The 18,843-nt window shown below is 36.3% G+C and overlaps 1 long non-coding RNA gene across 1 annotated transcript; it reads left to right on the top strand.

Annotated features, from left to right (window-relative positions):
- Window positions 1–17,552: 17,552 nt before the first annotated feature.
- LOC128132256 (uncharacterized) lies at window positions 17,553–18,110 on the top strand. Its single transcript, XR_008230488.1, has 3 exons — window positions 17,553–17,649; window positions 17,742–17,812; window positions 17,907–18,110. It is a non-coding gene; the product is annotated as an uncharacterized LOC128132256 (long non-coding RNA).
- The last annotated feature ends 733 nt before the right edge of the window (window positions 18,111–18,843 follow it).

The following is an 18,843-nucleotide window of genomic DNA, read 5'->3' as shown; positions in this document are numbered from 1 at the left end:
TTGTCGCAAACTTTGGTTTTGGCAAATTCACATGGATAGGAGCACATACACTTTAAAATCTAAGTGTCATAAGGTTTCCCTCCTTCATGAAAATGATTGTAAGGAAATGCTTTCACTAAGACAGATTTTATGTCACACCCCCAAACCTGAACTGCGGAAACGTTCGGGGGCGGAGGACGTCATGTACAGTATCATAACAAATGAATAGTACAGAAAGTACACACCACAATCATATACATAATTGAAAATTTTACGTGATTGTAGTATTACATGTTTGTAAAAGTCAATTACAATATGATGTACAAAAGATTAAACTAACGCCTGAGCGTAAGTCTTCAAAAGGTGTTGCTAACCTGGTTTAGCGATTTCCTGAGAATACAAGTCATTTCAAAGAAAAAGTGTCAACATTTAAGTTGGTGAGTTCATAAATAGTGTTTTGAGAAAATGTATTCCATTCGAAAGTTCACGTTCGTTTTCAAGAAAATCCGATACTTTCTTAATAAAGTGGGTTGTGAATCATTGTTGTATAAAGTGAATGTTTGAACCCGAAAAATCCTATCTTTTCCTAAAAGTGAAATGCAGTCTCAAATAACCAAGACCGTAACTTGTAAGCAAATATGACATGCTCAAAAGAATGATGATGTAAATCGTTATTGTACAAAATGAATGTATTTGGACTAGGAAAAACCTATATTTTCCTAAAAGTGAAATGCAGCCTTAAATGACCAAGACTGTAACCTGTAAGCAAATATGTCATGCTTAGAAATGAAGATGTATAGTTTTATTGTTAAGTAAAACTAGTTGTGGCAGTGTTTATCCTGAGTTTTGAACATGCTGATAATACCCTAGAATATAGTTATTACCCCCCCCCCCCCCCAAGCATGATTGAGTTATGTATTACTATGTGCATGAGTCATTGCTTCCGCGTGTTGTGAGTTCCTCATAACCATACTAGATGCAGTACCTAATGTTGACATTTGTCACCCCGGGGACTGTAGCTACCAGTCAGGGTGCGGAGTCGTCAACCCCGTATAGATCTATACACACTTGTCACGCTCTCCCTCCAAGAGACTCTGGTTATAGGTGGGGACTTTTGTTTGGTACAAACAAAGCCATATGACATCACATGATTGCTAACAACAAGTTCACGAGTAATATGATGAAAAATCGTTTGTATGAAATGATTTCCTTTTTCTACCGTGTTACAAAGGCGAAATGATGAGCTGAGTTTTCTTGTAATAGCATCATGTTATAGTTGAAATGGTTACCCTTGATATGATGTAGTATGCAAATGTATAAATAAAACAAATTTCTATTTATAAAACATATTGTATCCCAAGCGGGTAAAATTGTGTCGTGAGGTGTTTTGCATGTTAACAATTTCCTAAAATGGTTATAGCAATAGTAAGAAAAGCATAGCAAAAGATTAACGTTTTCACTCGGGATAAACCGGGTGTTTACTTGTATTCCCCCCCCCCCCCCCCCCCCATAAAACATATAAAAAGTTTGGAAAAGGTGTGGGGGTATGAACTCACCTGATAGATTGAAGAAAGTGAGACAAGAATCGAGCAGAACTTTGACTGGAAAAGTTGATTTTCTCGGGAATCTCGGGAGCGTAAAACTTCCTGCCGAACTTGGATATGAAAACCGGTATGTCGGCATGGCTTCGGGGGGTTAAACGCAGAGCTACGGCACGAGAAAGAGAAGAAATGAGCAAATAACCCCGGAACCCTCGCACCCTTTATATAGGGTCTGAATCCTCGGATTACGCTGGGCGTACCAAGTCATTACGCTGGGCTAACCTGCTTCAGACCGGTGACTCCTCCTCCTTCGGATAATATCGGGTATTTATAATTAAATTTAATATTTTAATTATTTAATAAACTTCAAAAATGAATATCTTCCTCATACGAACTCCGTTTTTGACGTTCTTTATATCCACGTGTAGGTGAGACTACGCTCTACAACTTTCGTTTAGACTCCGTCGGCTAATCTTGATATTATTTTTATTATTATATTTTTAACAGGCCGGGACAGGAAAAGTCCGTTAAAAATCCATAACTTCTTCATATGATGCCCATTTTCATCTGTCTTTTTACCGTTGTATCACTATTGTCGAGACCTTCGATTCTCGTTTAGGTTGTGTTGGCTAAAAATCGCTCGATCTCTATTTCGAGTTTTTAGTTGTTCCGAAACTTCGAAAAAATATAACTTCCTCATATGAAGTCAGATTTGGGCATTCTTTTATGTATGTTCACGGTTTAATGATATCTAAGACTTTCATTTAGATATCTAAGGCTAGAAAGTATTTTATCGGAATTTCGTATTTTACGCTTAACATTGTTTTACCGGTATTGCCGCGGATCTTCGATCGGGCATAACTTCTTCGTTATAACTCAGATTTTAGTGTTCTTTATATTTTTGGAAACCTCGTTATGATATCTACCACTTGGTACATCCCAATTATGGTTTTATAAAAGTTTAATTTTGACCTAGATTTTGTTGGTGTTACATTTTAAGAAGATTGAAATTGTGAAAATTGTATTCTTTTTCGATTATGATTACGGCATCCCTCTTCATAGTTCGAATTATGAGATTTGGCAATTAATCTGAACATTTGGGACTTAGTAACATAAGTTCTGAATTTCTTTAGACACACATGTGAGCTTTCTAAAGCAAAGGTGTATGAGGTTAAGAAGCTTAGATAAATGCTTATCAAAGCATCAGGTATTTAGAAATATGAACTTAAGGAATTCAACAAACATTGTTTTCTGGAAGTTTAGATGTTTTCTGAATATATTTCAAAGCTAATGGAAGCATAAGTGTTATGCTTGTATGGTAATAATCATTGTGTTAGTGGGAGCATGATTATTATTTCATGTATTGCAAGTTAGCAATATTAATTATAGAAAAACAAAGATTCACTTTGCCAAGTTGCAGGGGTTGAAAACTTATTTTGCTATAATTAAGGGAGAGAATATTATACTTCATTTCAAATCTAAAGGCTTAGATTGTGGAATTTTAATCAAATTTAGTCAAATATATATGAACGTTGTGTTGGAATGGTTCAACATGAGGAAATTCTATATATGGAAAGGATAATTGCATTCTCAAAATTTGGTTATGATTACGGCATCCCTTTTTATAATCAAAATTGTGAGAACATGACAATTAGAAATATAATAGCAAAAGACTGGTAAGGTATCACGTCTTTATGTAAGACATTATGAATCGTGTCCCATACGCTTCGGGTATAGGATCGATTGCATATGCTATAATGTTTTATCATTCTAAAATTTCCAGATGCTTAGCGCATTAAGAGGGAAAAAGGACTAAAACGGTGTTGGCTAAAATAATTAAACAACTATCAAAGGACGATCTAAGGTTCGCCAAGGATTTGTTGCTTGTGAGTAGTTGGAAGTATAGTATTGGATGGACCATGTTGACATTATTTTGAATAAATAAGATTCTATTTAGAATGAGTTGTCATATGGAAAATATGGAAATGTTTCCACATTGGGAGTTGGATATTGAGAGTCTATGTCTAGATTAGAAACTTTTAAGCAAGAAAGATGTTCAAAGGAATGTATTTTGAATGTGAGACTTCGTGTCTATGGAATTGTCTTGTAACAATTTCCGATAGAATACCTTGGAATTTCATTAGCCGAGTCTTGGTGACTTTTGTGCTATGACATTACGAAAGGATCATTGCATAAAATGTTAGAATCTAACATATTATATTAGTGGCAAGAATGTTGTGATCTTACACTAATGATAAGGATTGGGAATTATGAAATGAGTTTCATTGGAAAGGTTTTCAATTGATCTATTTCACAAAGTAAGGATCATAGGTAACATAGTGTGCATGCTTGGAGCATGGGAAAACTATTGTTGTAGTTCAAGTAATAAGTTGATTATCCGAAACATTAAACAATGAATAATGAGTAGTCAATACGGTGTTTAAATAAAAGGTGTTTTATTTACGCTCAAAAGTTTCGGGGCCGTATAGGATTAAGTATTATCGCTGTGTTTTCATTTTGCATGTTTTGACTTCCAGAATAATTGGGTTATTCGAACCTCCACAGTAGGTCATACGTTGGAAGTAGGTATGAAAGAAGACTGTCATGAATCTGTCTGTAGATTGTCTAAAGTGTTTAGACATAGAACAAGTTTGCTGCAAAGTTCATAAGTGCTTTGATAAGATTAAAATATTGGATTAAACCCACGCTCACTTGAATCACTTCATGGATTTATCACGGGTGATCAATGAGATGATAACATTGTATATTCTTGAAACCGAGACGTGTGAATTGTTATTTGCTGGTCGGTTGCACATTGATGATAAGTAAACACACTAGTAACTTGGTGTTATAAAACTTATTGTTGTGTGTGATTTGATTAGTAGGTGCAAGCGAACATTTGAGTTAATGTTTATCCATTCCTTTTACCCAAAGTGGGATAAAAGCGATATCTGTGGGCCCCTCGATGATTTAGTGATGACACCCTAAGCGCTTGGCCAAGTCGGGACTAATTTGATGTGTTCAATTGTAGTCTGTTGTCAGTCTTCATAAATCAGATGTCAGGAAACAATACATAGACAGAGAGAATGATTTAAATTCATGTCTCGTTTCTATACATTATCTTGAGAATGGAGGAATATGATCCCTTATCTAAAGGACACGCGTATCTGATAAGATCAGAGTTGACAACGGCTTTTGAAAGCTACAATTGCTGATCAGGTTCTGAAGTTATACAAAATAGTTATTAGACTTATCCAACTGGGAGACTGTTGGATTAGTGTCTAAGTCCATAACTATTTTGGTATGTACTTGACCCAATTATGAGCATGGTCCTTTTGGGTTGCCTTCACCATAGCAATATGTAGGATGAATTAAGGAGAGAAAGGTTTAATTCTGATTTATTAATATATTATGAGAGTAATATATAAAAGGAGAAATCATATTGTTTAATTAATATTAGTCAAGAATTAATAAAGAATTAATTTTGTGGCTAAAAGAGATTAATTAAACTTAGGGGACTGGAATTCTAATTATAAGATAATTGCAATTAGGCTATGGATCACCTTGAAATAATAGGTTGGACGAATTCTATGGGGAAGCCCATTAGAAATTGTCCAAGGCATGCTCCAGAAGGGGTCCATGGGTTGCTTAGGGCTTAAGCAGTCAAATTAGGGTTTCCTTGTTAGATAACCCTAATTGCCTACCTATTTAAGGAGCCCCTAAGCCCCAAAAACGTGGGGAATGATTCCCTTAGGGTTTCTAGACGATTTTTGATGCTCCCCTCTCTTCTCTCTTCATCCAAGTTGCTTAGTGGTGTTTGTGACTCCATTAGAGGTGCAACACTTGAGGCACTAAGCTTCATGAAGACAAGTAATTCATTGTTATTGCTACATAACAATCAAGGTAAGATCTAAACCCTAATTCATATGTTAATTTGATTTCTAGTATGCTAGATCTAGGGTTTGTAAGTCTTGGAAGTTTATTTCATGTTCAAAGTAGAAAAACTAGATCCAAGCAACTAGGGTTGCATGAACACTATAGGATTGATGTTATGCACATAATCCATCACGTATAACATACCTGGCCCGTCCCCTGACAAACTCCACCATGAGATCTCCTACACTTGGCACACCGGCCACGACCCTGCTGGCCCCTACTGGATGAATCTGAGGTCTTAGGCTTTTTAGCCTGACCTACTGTTGTTTGTTCCTTCTCATGCTTCCACTTGGTACGGAAGTCCAACTCCATCTTACACTCACGCGCCTTCTCCACCATCGCATTTAGGTTTTTGCACCTTTTGAATCTCACAAACTCCCAGATCTCATCCCTCAATATGGAATGATACATCGTCCTCCTTATGTCCTCATCGGTAGCATACTATGGGATTAACAATGCTCATTCCTAAAACTTGGCGGTGATCTCCGCCACAGTCTTGGTGGTCTGCTGGAGCTCCTGAAATTCTCTCACCAACTGCTACACCTCAATAGCTCGTGCAAAATCCAAATCAAATCGATAAACAAACTCGGCCCATGTCATCTCAGCCACACCGGCTGTTCCCACCTGACTATTCACTTCTTCCCACCAGTCTCGAGCTCTGTCTCTCAGCATACATGAAGCAAAACCCACCTTTGCCTCATCAGGGCAAGAACTCATGCGTTGGGCGTTCTCTATATCCGCCACCAAGCGTTGGCTAAAAATGGGATCCCTGACTCCAAAAAACTCCAGCGCCCCGCACGCCTTGAATTCCCGGAACAAGGGAGTTCGGGCCCCAACCTGGCCCGCAACAATCTCGGCTCTGAATTCCCTGAGCCTCTCCTCCATGGTCTGCATCATACCCTCCTTGACCATCCCAAAGATAACTATGGTAGCGTCAACGATGCCCCTAGTAACCTCGGCTGCAACGAGCTCACGCAGCCTTTCATCAATGGGCTTGGTACCATCGCCCAACCCAGATCCAGATCCCGATCCTGATCCCCTAGCTCCATGTCGTGTCACCACCATACTGAACTGCAATGCCATAATACATTATGATTAGGATGTCCATAGAGGGGATCCTCCCACAGTGGTCCTCCTTATAGTTTCCAGATCTAACATTGGTTCGGGTACATGTCCTGTGCTTTCAGTAGTATGGGCCCAATACTACCTTCCACACCTACCTGTAACTTCCCCAAGGCTTTACCTGGTAACTCCAATTCGTCCAAAAAAAATCAAATCCCACAGACTACCAAATATCTCAAATCCTAGACGACCCTAAGACTTGCTCTGCCCACATCAATCATACCAATCATAACAGGTTGCTTTTATGCATGCAGATTATACACATAAAAGGATCCAATAGACTTTCGAATAAGAGATTCTACCCTAGGACCACAACCAAACAAGGAATAGGAAATAAGGCAAAATTAATCATTCTAAGGCTATAAGCTTCTAACCGTATACAATTTTTAAAGCATACACATAGCAAGATCCAGACAATTATCAAAGCTCAAATATCAGTATAACATGGCTAACATATTGTAGAACTACTTACTTGGCTCGGCCGATCACACACGTTGCACTCTCCTCTTTTCCATTCTTTAAAAGTGTTAACTTTTATTTTATTTTTGAAAACTATTTTACCATTTCCTTAGTTTGAGTCCCGACACACCCGAGGGTGTGCCTGAATCCCTCAAACCAAGGCTCTGATACCAACTTGTAACGACCCAATTTTCAAAAGAAATTTTACATTTTTGATTAACCAAAATACTTTCCCCAAACCATGAAATCCCAAATACAATTGTTTTCAAAATTCATATCAAATACAGTTTTATTTAAAATCATCAGAGTGTCCCATAAAAATGCCTGAGAGAGATTGCACGTCGCGTCATCAAGCCTTACCCTTGCCCTTGGGCTTAGATGTACCAGAAACAAATCCAAAAACTGTTAGCTAATGCTTAGTGAGTCCCCTAGAGCATACCCCCACACACAATCCACATAACACATATCATATTAGCTATAAAAGCTAACCATGCATACAACATATAAGGAGGCCATGGAATCCCTCCAGGGTCTTACACCTACTGCCACTGGAACCTCCACATGGTCTTAACTACCTGCCATGGGAACCCCCATATGGTCATCCTGCCATGGGAACCCCTACATGGTCTTTTCTAATTGCCATGGGAACCCCCACACAATCTTCACTACCAATCAAATATCATACAAACTAAACATGCAAATAAACTAGGATGCCATGGAAACCCTCCGAGGTCTTATGCAAAATGCCACGGGAACCCCCACATGGTCTCAGTCTGCTGCCACGGGACCCCCCCCCCCCCCCATTCGGCTAACGACCCTCTATCGATCAAGGAAGCGGTGGGTGAGAGTGGACACCCATTAAGCTGCCATTTTATAGGCGGCAACCTTATACCCCCCCCCCCCTCTTATAGACCGACTTCGTGAATGAGGCCTACTAACGGTAAAACGAATTTTTCTTATACATATATAATTATTATTTATACTTATAATATTATAAAGTATAAGGGTTAAATTTTAACTTTTAAAATTCTAGGGGTTGGAACTAAAGTTTTAGAGTGACTTTACATGTTCCAAAACTTGAGGGCAAGTTTTGTAACTTTCAAAACTTTTCATCTTTCATAACTTATGAGTTAATGGTTTAATAAAATGAGTGACTTTTCATTTTATGTAACCTATGTGTTTAATAATAGACTTTAAAAGTGTGACTTTGGTAATCCATAACTTGAGGACAAATTATGGATTCCATTAAAACACATAATGATCAAGAATTAAACTAACAAGAAAGTTGCACATAATTCCTATGATGTTCTAAACTCATAAGTTCATGAACATACATATCAACAATTTCAAGAATCAAAAAATTAACCATATAAAACATGAAATTTTGATAATAGCTATTGAAAATGGATTAGCATAACCATTACACCATCTAAAACAAGTTTTATAGCACCAAACAGTTTAGGGTAATGTTTCTAGTCCATTTCCAGCAGCAATACTCAAAAAACTGCATTTTGTGGCTCCTACTCGTCGAGTGTAAGAACGTACTCGATGAGTAGGATGAGTTTACTCATGGACTCGTCGAGTCCCTCCAAGGACTCAGCGAGTTCATGCTGCAGAGTGCAAAAAAACTGAGTTTTTTCACAATTTTGCATCAAGTATCAAGCAAACAAGCCTAAGTTCTGATATCATTGTAGGGTTTTGAGCATTCTAACGCTCCTATGGTGTACATGTAACCCTAGAAACCTTGGATATATGTTTTATCTATGATACATGCAAATTTGTTTTTCCAAGGTTCATAACCTATCTAGCATACATGGGGAACTTTTAATCATAAAAGTTAGTAAGAAATACATACCTTGTAGTAATTTGGATTCCTTGAAAACCTTGTTGTAACGCCTGTGTTTCCGGGCTTGCCACTTTTAGCAATGTAATAGTCTAGGTTAACCTTTGTAACCCATTTTGAAGTAATAAGATTGTATTATTTGAGTATTATGTGTTTTGTGCTTAATTGCTTAATTATATGGTTTGATTAATTAAGAATAAAAATAAGCGTCAAAATTTAAGTGTAAAATAAACTTAATAACTTTGATTTACGTTGTAGTAGTTGAAATCGCAGCAAGTGGCTTCGGATGACGCATGCGCTTACGAATTTGGAGCAGTACGCCCCGCGTACTGCTGTACGCCCCGCGTAATTGAGGCTTCCAGCCTCCTATAAATAGGATGCGAGGGTTCCGGGTTCAATTGCTAATTTCCTCTCGTTTTTGTGCCGAAGCTCTGCGCGTAAACCCCCGAAGCCATCCCGAAGCCCCGGTAATATTCCCGAGCCCCGAGGCAAGTCCCGAGATCCCGAAGATCCCGAGAAGTGCGGTTCCCGAGTCGAAGCTCTACCTGCGAGAAGTTCGATTTTCGAGGAGATCTTCCAGATCTACTGTGGATTACTACTTCTGCAAGTCGTAGTGCTGTCCGATCATCTTCTAATCAAGTGAGTGTATACTAACTTTCATAAACACGATAATAATACAAGTTTGGTTCGAGTGTATTAAGTATATTGTTGTTTATAAGTGTGAGTGTGTAGTTACCTTCTTCTAACACATAAATATTAAGTATTTTCTATAAAATACGTGCTATGTGTATAGTATATTGTTGTTTATATGTGTGAATGCGTATTCACTCTCTTCTATCTCATAGATATGATTTATTCTCTATGAGATATGTGTTATGTGTGTGTGTGCCTCATCTGTTATGTGATATATGTGTTGATCAAAGCATGCTATACAGGTTTTTAAACTATGTATACAAATGTATATTTTTATCTACTAATATGTTGGGTAGAACATGGGTAGATAGTTGGTGTGTAATAAACAGATGAGAGGCCTCGTTGTTGTTTGATTTAGTCATCTAGCGGAGTTTAGATGACGACCACATACTTTTCTAGATAGTCTTGTGGAAACATTAGCAGGTTCGCCACCTGTAGGTGTTAATGAACTTGGGTGTTCATTCGCTGCACTCCATCCCCCTCATGGTTGCCTTATTTGACTTATATTGCTGAGGTACCCCCGAAGCATGTGTTGTCACCCCGATGAAATATTCTTGGACTAGGTCCCTTGTGTTAGTTGTTTTAGGGACATTAAAGTGAGAATAACGGGAATGGGTAATTGGGTTATTGTTAGTTGGTGAAAATTAAATATAATATTTATTGTGGGTTGAAAACCCTATATGCTCACCAGGCTCCCAAGCCTGACCCTCTCAGTTTTAAATTGTATTACAGGAAGTGGCGGAAGGGCATGAGATGGATGAACCATCAAGTTGTTTTGTTTGCAAGTCTGCATATGTTTATAGTTGTTAAATGACTTGTAATGTATTCGTTTATGCTTATTGGTCTGTATTGGAACATGACACCCCGAGTTTTGATTATAATGAAAATACATTTCTTTTATGAAATGCTTCGGTAAACATTGTTTTATCATGTTTTGTTTTTGGGAACAAATTCCGCAACTCTTTCAAATCAAAAGGATTTACTCTGAAAATATTTAAAAGCATAAATGAAAATCGGTCTTTTCCGGCCGAGATTTTGGGGATGTCACACTTGTGAGCCTAGCACCTCAAGTGTGATGCCTCAAATGTCTCACACAACACCAAATGCACATGTAATAACTTAGAGAGAAATGAAGAACACTTAGAAATCGGCTTGCCCTCACTTGTTCACTTAGCGACCAATTTCAGTCTACAACATGATGCTTATATAGTGTGTTGCAATTAGGGTTACACCATGTAAACCCTAATTGTCATGACTTTTCATTTCCATGACCCATGGGTTCTATAAACACCATGGAGCATCCTATAGGTTTTAGCCTAACTTGATAATCCATGGAGCATAAGCCCACTATACAAGTATGGATGATTTACACAATCAACCCATATATTTGATTAGTCTTCTTTAGATCACTTAATTAATTCCAAATTAATTCTTGATCAATACTAATTAAATAATATTGTTAATATATTAGAACTTATAATATATTAATAAACCTTAAGTGTTATTTCTCTCACTTTAGTCTATCCAAATGCATGATGCCATGCAACCCAAATGGACCATGCTAATCGGGTCAAGTACATTCCAGAAATAGTTATGAACTTAGACACCTAATCCAACAGTCGAGTCACCGAAGTGACTCGTCGAGTTCATCCAATGTATAGAAAACCAAAAGTTCATTCAGACCAACACTCTAATGTAACATCCGGGAATTTGGGTGTATCTATTTAAACCTTCTTCTTCTTCATGATGTCAAGTTAAGTCCGTAAAAGAAGAGTGTGGCGGAAGAGTATGCTGGGCGTACTGAGGAGTACGCTGCGCATACTCGTGGGATGGTTTTGGACGCAGACTCCATGGAGTACGCTGGGCGTAGTCGGCCCAGATGCAAAACCCTAAATGAGACTTGTGCACTATATAAGGGATGCTATGGCCTTATCCTCAGCCACCATTTCGCAGAGAGAAACCCTAAGAGAGCACCTTCATCGTTCCATAGTGATGTGTGAGTGTTTTTGAGCTAGAAAGAGCCTTTGTATGATGGAGAAGAAGAAGAGAAGGTCTTTGTGGAGGCTAGAAGATGGAGTACAAGTCTGGATCTGAGTTCTTCAGAGGGTGGAGCTTCCTCTAGAGGTAAAAAGCTCAGAGCTTTCCTTAACATATTTGTGTTGTGCTTGATGGACCAACTTTTAGGGTTTCTGGTCCCAAGATGGAGGCTTTATGAGCAAATGGCCTCCATAAGCTAGAATCTGCCTTATTTCAGTGTATTATGAGTTGTAAGTTCGTAAAAATGCAGTCTTGGTTGTTAATATTAAGACAAGCTTGAGTTAAGGACTTAATGAGGAAAGAGGTTAAGAGTTTGGAGAGGTTGGTGGTCTTTATAGCCATGCAAAGGCTTAAAGGTTCCGACTTTATGGATTACGATTCAGAAAAGAACCTAGATCTGTGATATGAGCCCATGTCTTAACCTATTCAGACCAAAAATAGAGAAAGGATAAGTCTGGGACTTACGTTGGGTGTAAGTCTCAAAACGCATGACGTAGTAGGTTGAGGTCCCGATCAGTTCCAGTCCCGATAAGATTATATACATCTATAATGTTTGTTGGCAAGAACTTTATTATATATTATTATTAATATATTATGGGCTTGAAAACCATATGCATATTACCAGGTTTACCAAACACGGCCCACTTAATTTATATGCATCACAAGTAGCAGAACTAAGGCTGATGGAAACTAGATAATATGCTGAGTGAAATAAGAAATGTGCATGTATTAGTATTTTAGGACCTTTTTATTTTTACGCTGTAACTATGTTTGGACGTTAATGATGACATGCATGGTATTTCAATAAAATGAAATAACTTATGTTATATTCACTATTTTAAATTAGAATTTTCCGCAACACGACAACTTAAAACATTAAAAAAAAGTTATAATCGGTTATTAAAATAATGGGATGTTACATAATTTCATCATTTTTGTTACATATTCATTGAGTTATGATCCTTAAAGTTAGGATATCAAAGTTGAAAGATTTTTAAACTTTTAGCTTTTATTTGTATTTTGTAATATATGAAACTTTTAAAAGATGCACATCTCATTCATTTCAAATTGAATTGACATGAGATCTTTTTCAGCATGGAGTTTATGTTGGATTAGTGTCTAAGCCTGTAACCATATTTGGTAAGTACTTGACCCGATTATGCATGGTCATTTTGGGTTGCCTTCACCAAAGCAACTTGACTCGAGAAATAATAGAGAAAGAGGTTATTATGGTTTATTAATATATTATATGAATAATATATTAAAAGAGAAATCATATTTATTTAGTTAACATTGGTCGAGAATTAATTTTGTGATCAAAAGAAGTTAATTGTACTAAGGGGACTGAACTGTAATTATGTGATAGTTGCAAAGTAGGGCAAACGATGCCCTATATGATAGGGTGGACGAATTCAAGGGAATAAGGCCTTCGAATTCGTCCATGATAAGGTTTCTAGGGTTATCCTTTTAGGTTGTTTGGTAGCTAAGTAACTAGATAAGGATAAGGACTGAAACCCTAATTCCTACACCTATATAAAGAGTCCTTGGCATAAGAAATTCGGCCACTTGATACCTAGGGTTCCTATAACCGAATTTCATACCTCCCCTCTCTCTATCTTGCCTCTCCATTTGCTCTTGGTCTTTGTGAGCCATTAGAGGTACTACATTTGTGGTACTTGCTTTCAAAGACAAGAAGATTCAAGATACAAGTTGTTATTACAACATAACAACAATAAGTATGTATTCCATTCTCCTTTATGATTTTTGAAATTACCTAGGAGCATGTTAGGTTTCTTTTATGTTCATAATGTTGTATAACTAATAGTGAAAACATAGATCCGTATCTAGGGTTGCATACACATAGGATTGTTTGTATAAAACTCATCAATGGTATCAGAGCGTTTGGTTTTGTTTTCAATTAGCTTTATACAAGTGCATGAATTTGACACATTAGGGTTTATAGCCCATAAACCCTAGAGGCATGATTTTCGAAATTAGGGTTCTTAAACCCTAGATTTCGAAATTTGATAGGGTTTCCCAAACCTTTTTCTTATCCTCCAAGATTTCGAATTCTAGGGTTATCCAACCCTAGGGTTTCGAAATTTGCCTCCTCCCCAAGATAAGATCCCTAAATATTAGGGATTTGGATATTGCCATATCTTTTGATTATCTCTTTAATAGTTTAATTTGGTAATTAAAGATTTTGAATTATCTCATCCCATATTTTTGAATTTTAGGGGATTCAATGGATTAGGTTAAATTAACTGTTTAATTTAATAAGATAATCCTTTAAGATTTAATAATTCAAATTAATTGTTTAATTTTGGGATAATTATTAAATCAAAGTTTTAATATTTAAAATTTAAAATTAAAAGATTTTAATTTTCAGAAATTTTAAATCAGATTAAAACCCTAATGATTTGAAATGTTTCAAAACTTGACCTCGAGTTTTGAATTTAAATTTTAATTAAAAGTTTAATTTTAAAATATTAAATTCTAAAACCCTAATTTTGAAAAGTTTAAATCGCACTCTTATGGTTTAATTAAATTAAATAAGTGTACAATTAAAAGAAAGATAATAAATCCATAGTGATATGGTTCATATTTAATTTAATTAAAAGTATAATTTATTAAATTAGACCACATAAGGTTATGGCCTATAAAATGGTCGTTTAATGGGTGTCCACTCTCACCCACCGCTTCCTTGATTGGTGGAGGGTCGTTAGCTGAATGGGTAGGATATGGCAAACCCTTTCCATTAAAAGTATAATGAATTATAAAGTAACTAAATTTTTTATAAAATTCCCAAATCTTACTTACTTTAGGCAAAAGTGAATTTGATGCAATTCCATGAAATTACACTTTGTACCCTTGCTAAGACGTTAGTGGAGCGTGTGTGGTTAACCGGCACACTAAATGGGTTCTAAGAAAAGGTAGCAAAGGGTGACTCAATGTTTTTCATAGTTCGGTGGAGCGTGTGTGGTTAACCGACATATCGAATAAGTGACTGTAGCATTGGGGGAACCATGTATATCTGCATGGTTATACACACCCTGTTTTGTGATCCTCGGCATGCCAGTCACAAAACGAGGGGCATATCGAGATTTAAACATGTCATTGAAAAGTTCAATGAATCTTAAAGGATCTAGGAGTTTTCAATACATTTAAAACTTAATCTCTTTTTCGTTTTTCATGGTGGAAAATTAGTGAATCGCCATTCACTTACATTCAAATGTTCTACAATTTGGATTACGACATCCCTCTTCCCAGTTGTAGAATATTGTGTTGGGTCCTAGCCTTAATATCTCATTTGGGTGTTTTATTAAGGACTCAATCAATCAATCAACTAACTTCACTACTAGAAAAAGGCCTTTTACGACGTGCAAAATACGACGCTCATTGATCTATGTTACGCAAAGGAGAGTGACATTAGAAAAATGTCATCTCTTCAAAAAATTTAAGGATAGAAGACACGCATTATTGCGCGCCCTTAAATTAGTGTCTAAAAAAACACGGAGGACAACTATAATAAAATGCGCGTCGTCTAAGGATATCGCTTTATATTTTTTAATGGAACGCGCGTTCCATCCTTTAATAGTGGGGGAAAGGGGGAAATGAAATTCTAAAAAAATTAAAAACCCCGCCATGCTCTCCTCTACTTTCTTTCAATCGTTCTTCTCTCTCTCTCTCTCTCAATCAAATACCAAAAATCGGCTATTGTTGGAACTAGGGTTCCGGTTCTTAGTGAAATCGAAGGTTTTTTGGTCACCAGGCCATGAAATTGATCAAAGGGGTACAATTTTTGGAACCATGACTATTGTTGGAACTAGGGTTTCAGTTCAAAAACCCTTCATCTACTTCCCTCGATCTTCAGTTCCTCAAGTACTTTCTCAGCCTCTCAATCAATAGAAGAGCTGTATCACAACTACAAATTTAGAGTGATTTCCATATCAAGTAGAACAGTAGCTCCATTAAAGTCAAGGTCTCGAAACTCCATGGTCAATCACCATCAACATTCATCTTCTTTATTTGTTCCAGAGGTTTGTCTTCCTTTATTACGAGTTTTATAACCTTTTTAATCAAACTCGATTAGCCCTCGATACCTAATGTTATCTTTTGCGTTGTTGCTTCTGCTCTGTTCTTCTTGAAACCTCCCCACACTCTCATGTCGAAACATAATTTATGATATCGAGTTGGAAATCAATAGAAATGGCTATGAAGGTCGGTTGGGTTGGACGATTCTCTGGAGGACGAGAGAGATTTGGACATGGCAGATCGTAGGGCTACAGAGATTAAGCTTGATACCATGGAGGGTTTTGCGTCAAGGGAAAAGCTCCACCATCATCTCATCGACCAAGGTTGGTTAGGGTTTCTGTTTCTTTTTTCTATTTTATTTCCATTCCTTCACCATGACCAATGTTACTTTGTGCTTCATCTGATGTACGATTACCTTCTCCTTGTTATGGTGGCAATACTCCTATGGGTTGCTCTGATTCTCCATGGGATAATTTTGCCCCTTCTCTTGTTCTAATTAGGGCAATAATGAGAGTATGATGTTAGAGATGGAGTACAACTCTGAGAGTATAAAGGTGTTGCAATACATCTTTGCATTAATTATTCCATTAGACTCTCTGTATTGATGTCCTCAAAGTAGGGAGCTTAGACATACTCTCAAGTGTCAACATTAAAACAACAGATTGAATTCTTCATTTAATGTAGAAAAATTTGAAAGTTGTAATAAAACTTTATAATGATGTAATAAGGTAACATTAGTATTATAGCTACAGCAAAGTCTACAGTTGGTTTGGAATTTTAAAATGATTAGGTTTCATCTCAGGAATCATGGAGCTTAACTTTATTTCAGGAATCATGTACATCCATCTTGGGTCAAATCTGAATTACTAAGCTATAAACAGGTTTCCACATCAATGGTACAACACATGCTTGATTACGTTTTGGAAAAGTCAAGTCCATTAACTGGTACCCCACATGGAAAAAAAGAAAAAGAAAGTAAAAACCCATTTGAAACCTGATGACGCCGGCCATACCTGATGCAGCAAGCTCACATTTTTAAGCACATTACTTGACATTTTGTTACTAAAGAGCGACATAGACAACAGGTCTGATCTTAAATTCTTGGATATCTCTGATTTTTTTCTTCTCACTCAACTTAGTAAAGAAATGACATCCCCACAGAGTTGCTAACTATTCCAGCAATACGGTCACATCTGTGATCTGTTACTGTAGAGTTGCTAATTATTTAAGCTAATCACATTTTTTTGAACTTTAAACTGTTAAATCTTTATATAAAAAATGTTACAGATATGAATCTTAATAGTTTAATAAGGAATTGGGATATCAAGTTGAGGATGCAATCTGAAGTGGGTTCTTCTACAAGGGGTTATTTTAAACAACAGTCATAAATAATTCTTATGTAATTTAATAATAAGTAAATTTATATAAAGCCTTGAAGAAATTAGCAAAAAAAGTGTTAAAGTAAACATTGCAGTATGGATTGAAACTATTAAGTTATTGATTTTTGTTCAAAATCTTTCTAAATATAATGTTAAAAATGTTTATGAAGTCCTCAAGCTTCTATTGCAGGTGTGTCAATATAGTGAAATTTTACACTTTATAATTTCACATAATTATGAGCCATAAAGAAAATAGAAGGTCCTGGTACATTTTATTTATTAATTTTTGAAACAGGGGGAGGGAAATGAAAAGATCCCTACAGATGTTCAATCTTCTTCTTCTTCTTTTTCACCATCTAGACACCATGAAAGGAAAGTTCTTTTTGTGTGTTTTCATGACTATTACCTTTTCTTACTTAATTAACATATGTAGGTGTGGGGGTGTTATCGGAAAATACGTTGCAGGGGAACTGAACCCACCTTCTCTTGGTAAGTGGAAAAGTTTTTTATGTGATTATATATGTTGCAGATCAACCGAGTTGAATTTATTCACTGTAAATCATTTCTACATAGGGATATAAAGCCAGACAACTTCCTTATGAGTTTAGGGAGGCGTGCTAATCAGGTTTCATTCCATAATTTGTTCCATATTTCATTGTACATTTTGTTTTTTTTATAGTTTTATACATAAAACATATATAAACCTACATGTTACAGGTCTATGCTATTGATTTCGGGCTAGCCAAGAAATATAGAGACTCTTCAACTCATCGGCACATTCCATATAGGTGAGTGAATTTTTTTTAAACTTTCATCAGCAATCTTTTATTCATAAAAAAGTGAACCCTAATCAATCTAAATTTTGTATCTTATAAATTGCAGAGAGAACAAGAATTTGACAGGGACAGCTAGATATGCAAGCATGAACCCAAGCCTGATGGAACATAAGAGGTCAGTTTAATGTGAACTTATTGTATGTTTGCTAGTTGTTGGGAAATGGGAATAATGATTGATGTAAAAACTGCAAATAATAACTAATCTTAGATGGGATGTCATATAGGTTTTGAATCTGAAGTAGAATAAGAAAATCACTATCTGAATCTATTTGTTTATGTTGTAATCATAAAACATTTTTCAGGAAGTTGGCAAATTGAGAAAAAGAGAATGCATCATCTGTACTTTAAGGTATGGTGAAAATATTTAGAGAAGTTGCCATTTATCTTGATTGTCTTTGAATTTCAAACTTTGATGAGAATGGGGAATTTATACTTGTGGGGACTACTTTATTTTGATTGTTATAATTAAAGTATTAAAGAGGAAGTCGAGTAGTATAAGGTGGTGTTTGGATGAGCGTTTTACGACTTTTGTGTTATAATTAAAGTATTAAGGAGCTGTTTGGATGATTGTTATAATTAAAGAATCAATACAATCCAAAAATCACCAAGATTTGCATCCTTGTGTTTTCATAGTTTTATCACTTCTCGTGCTACTCCTTGTAACGACAAATGCCAACCAATTGGCAACAATGGGAACATGTATATGAAAGCATTAATATTAGAATGGTCCAGCCATCTTCATTTGATATCAATTCAAATCTTGTTGATGAATCGAACTCTGTATTTGTTAATCCAGCTTCTGAGCAATATTGGACAAGAAATATGCAGGATAATACAAGTGAACAGTTAACAAGTGGCATCATGCCTGAACAGTTAAGTCTTTACTATTGTGATCCTCAAGGGGAGATTCAGGGACCATTTCATGGGGTAGACATCATATCTTATTAAATAAAGTTTTTTCATGGCAGGAATTCATTGTTATG

This window comes from Lactuca sativa, chromosome 2, assembly GCF_002870075.4.
Source record: "Lactuca sativa cultivar Salinas chromosome 2, Lsat_Salinas_v11, whole genome shotgun sequence".
In the NCBI taxonomy this organism is placed as follows: Eukaryota; Viridiplantae; Streptophyta; class Magnoliopsida; order Asterales; family Asteraceae; genus Lactuca; species Lactuca sativa.
The sequence above is the reverse complement of the archived record's forward strand: the minus strand, read 5'-3'. Positions and strand labels throughout refer to the sequence as shown.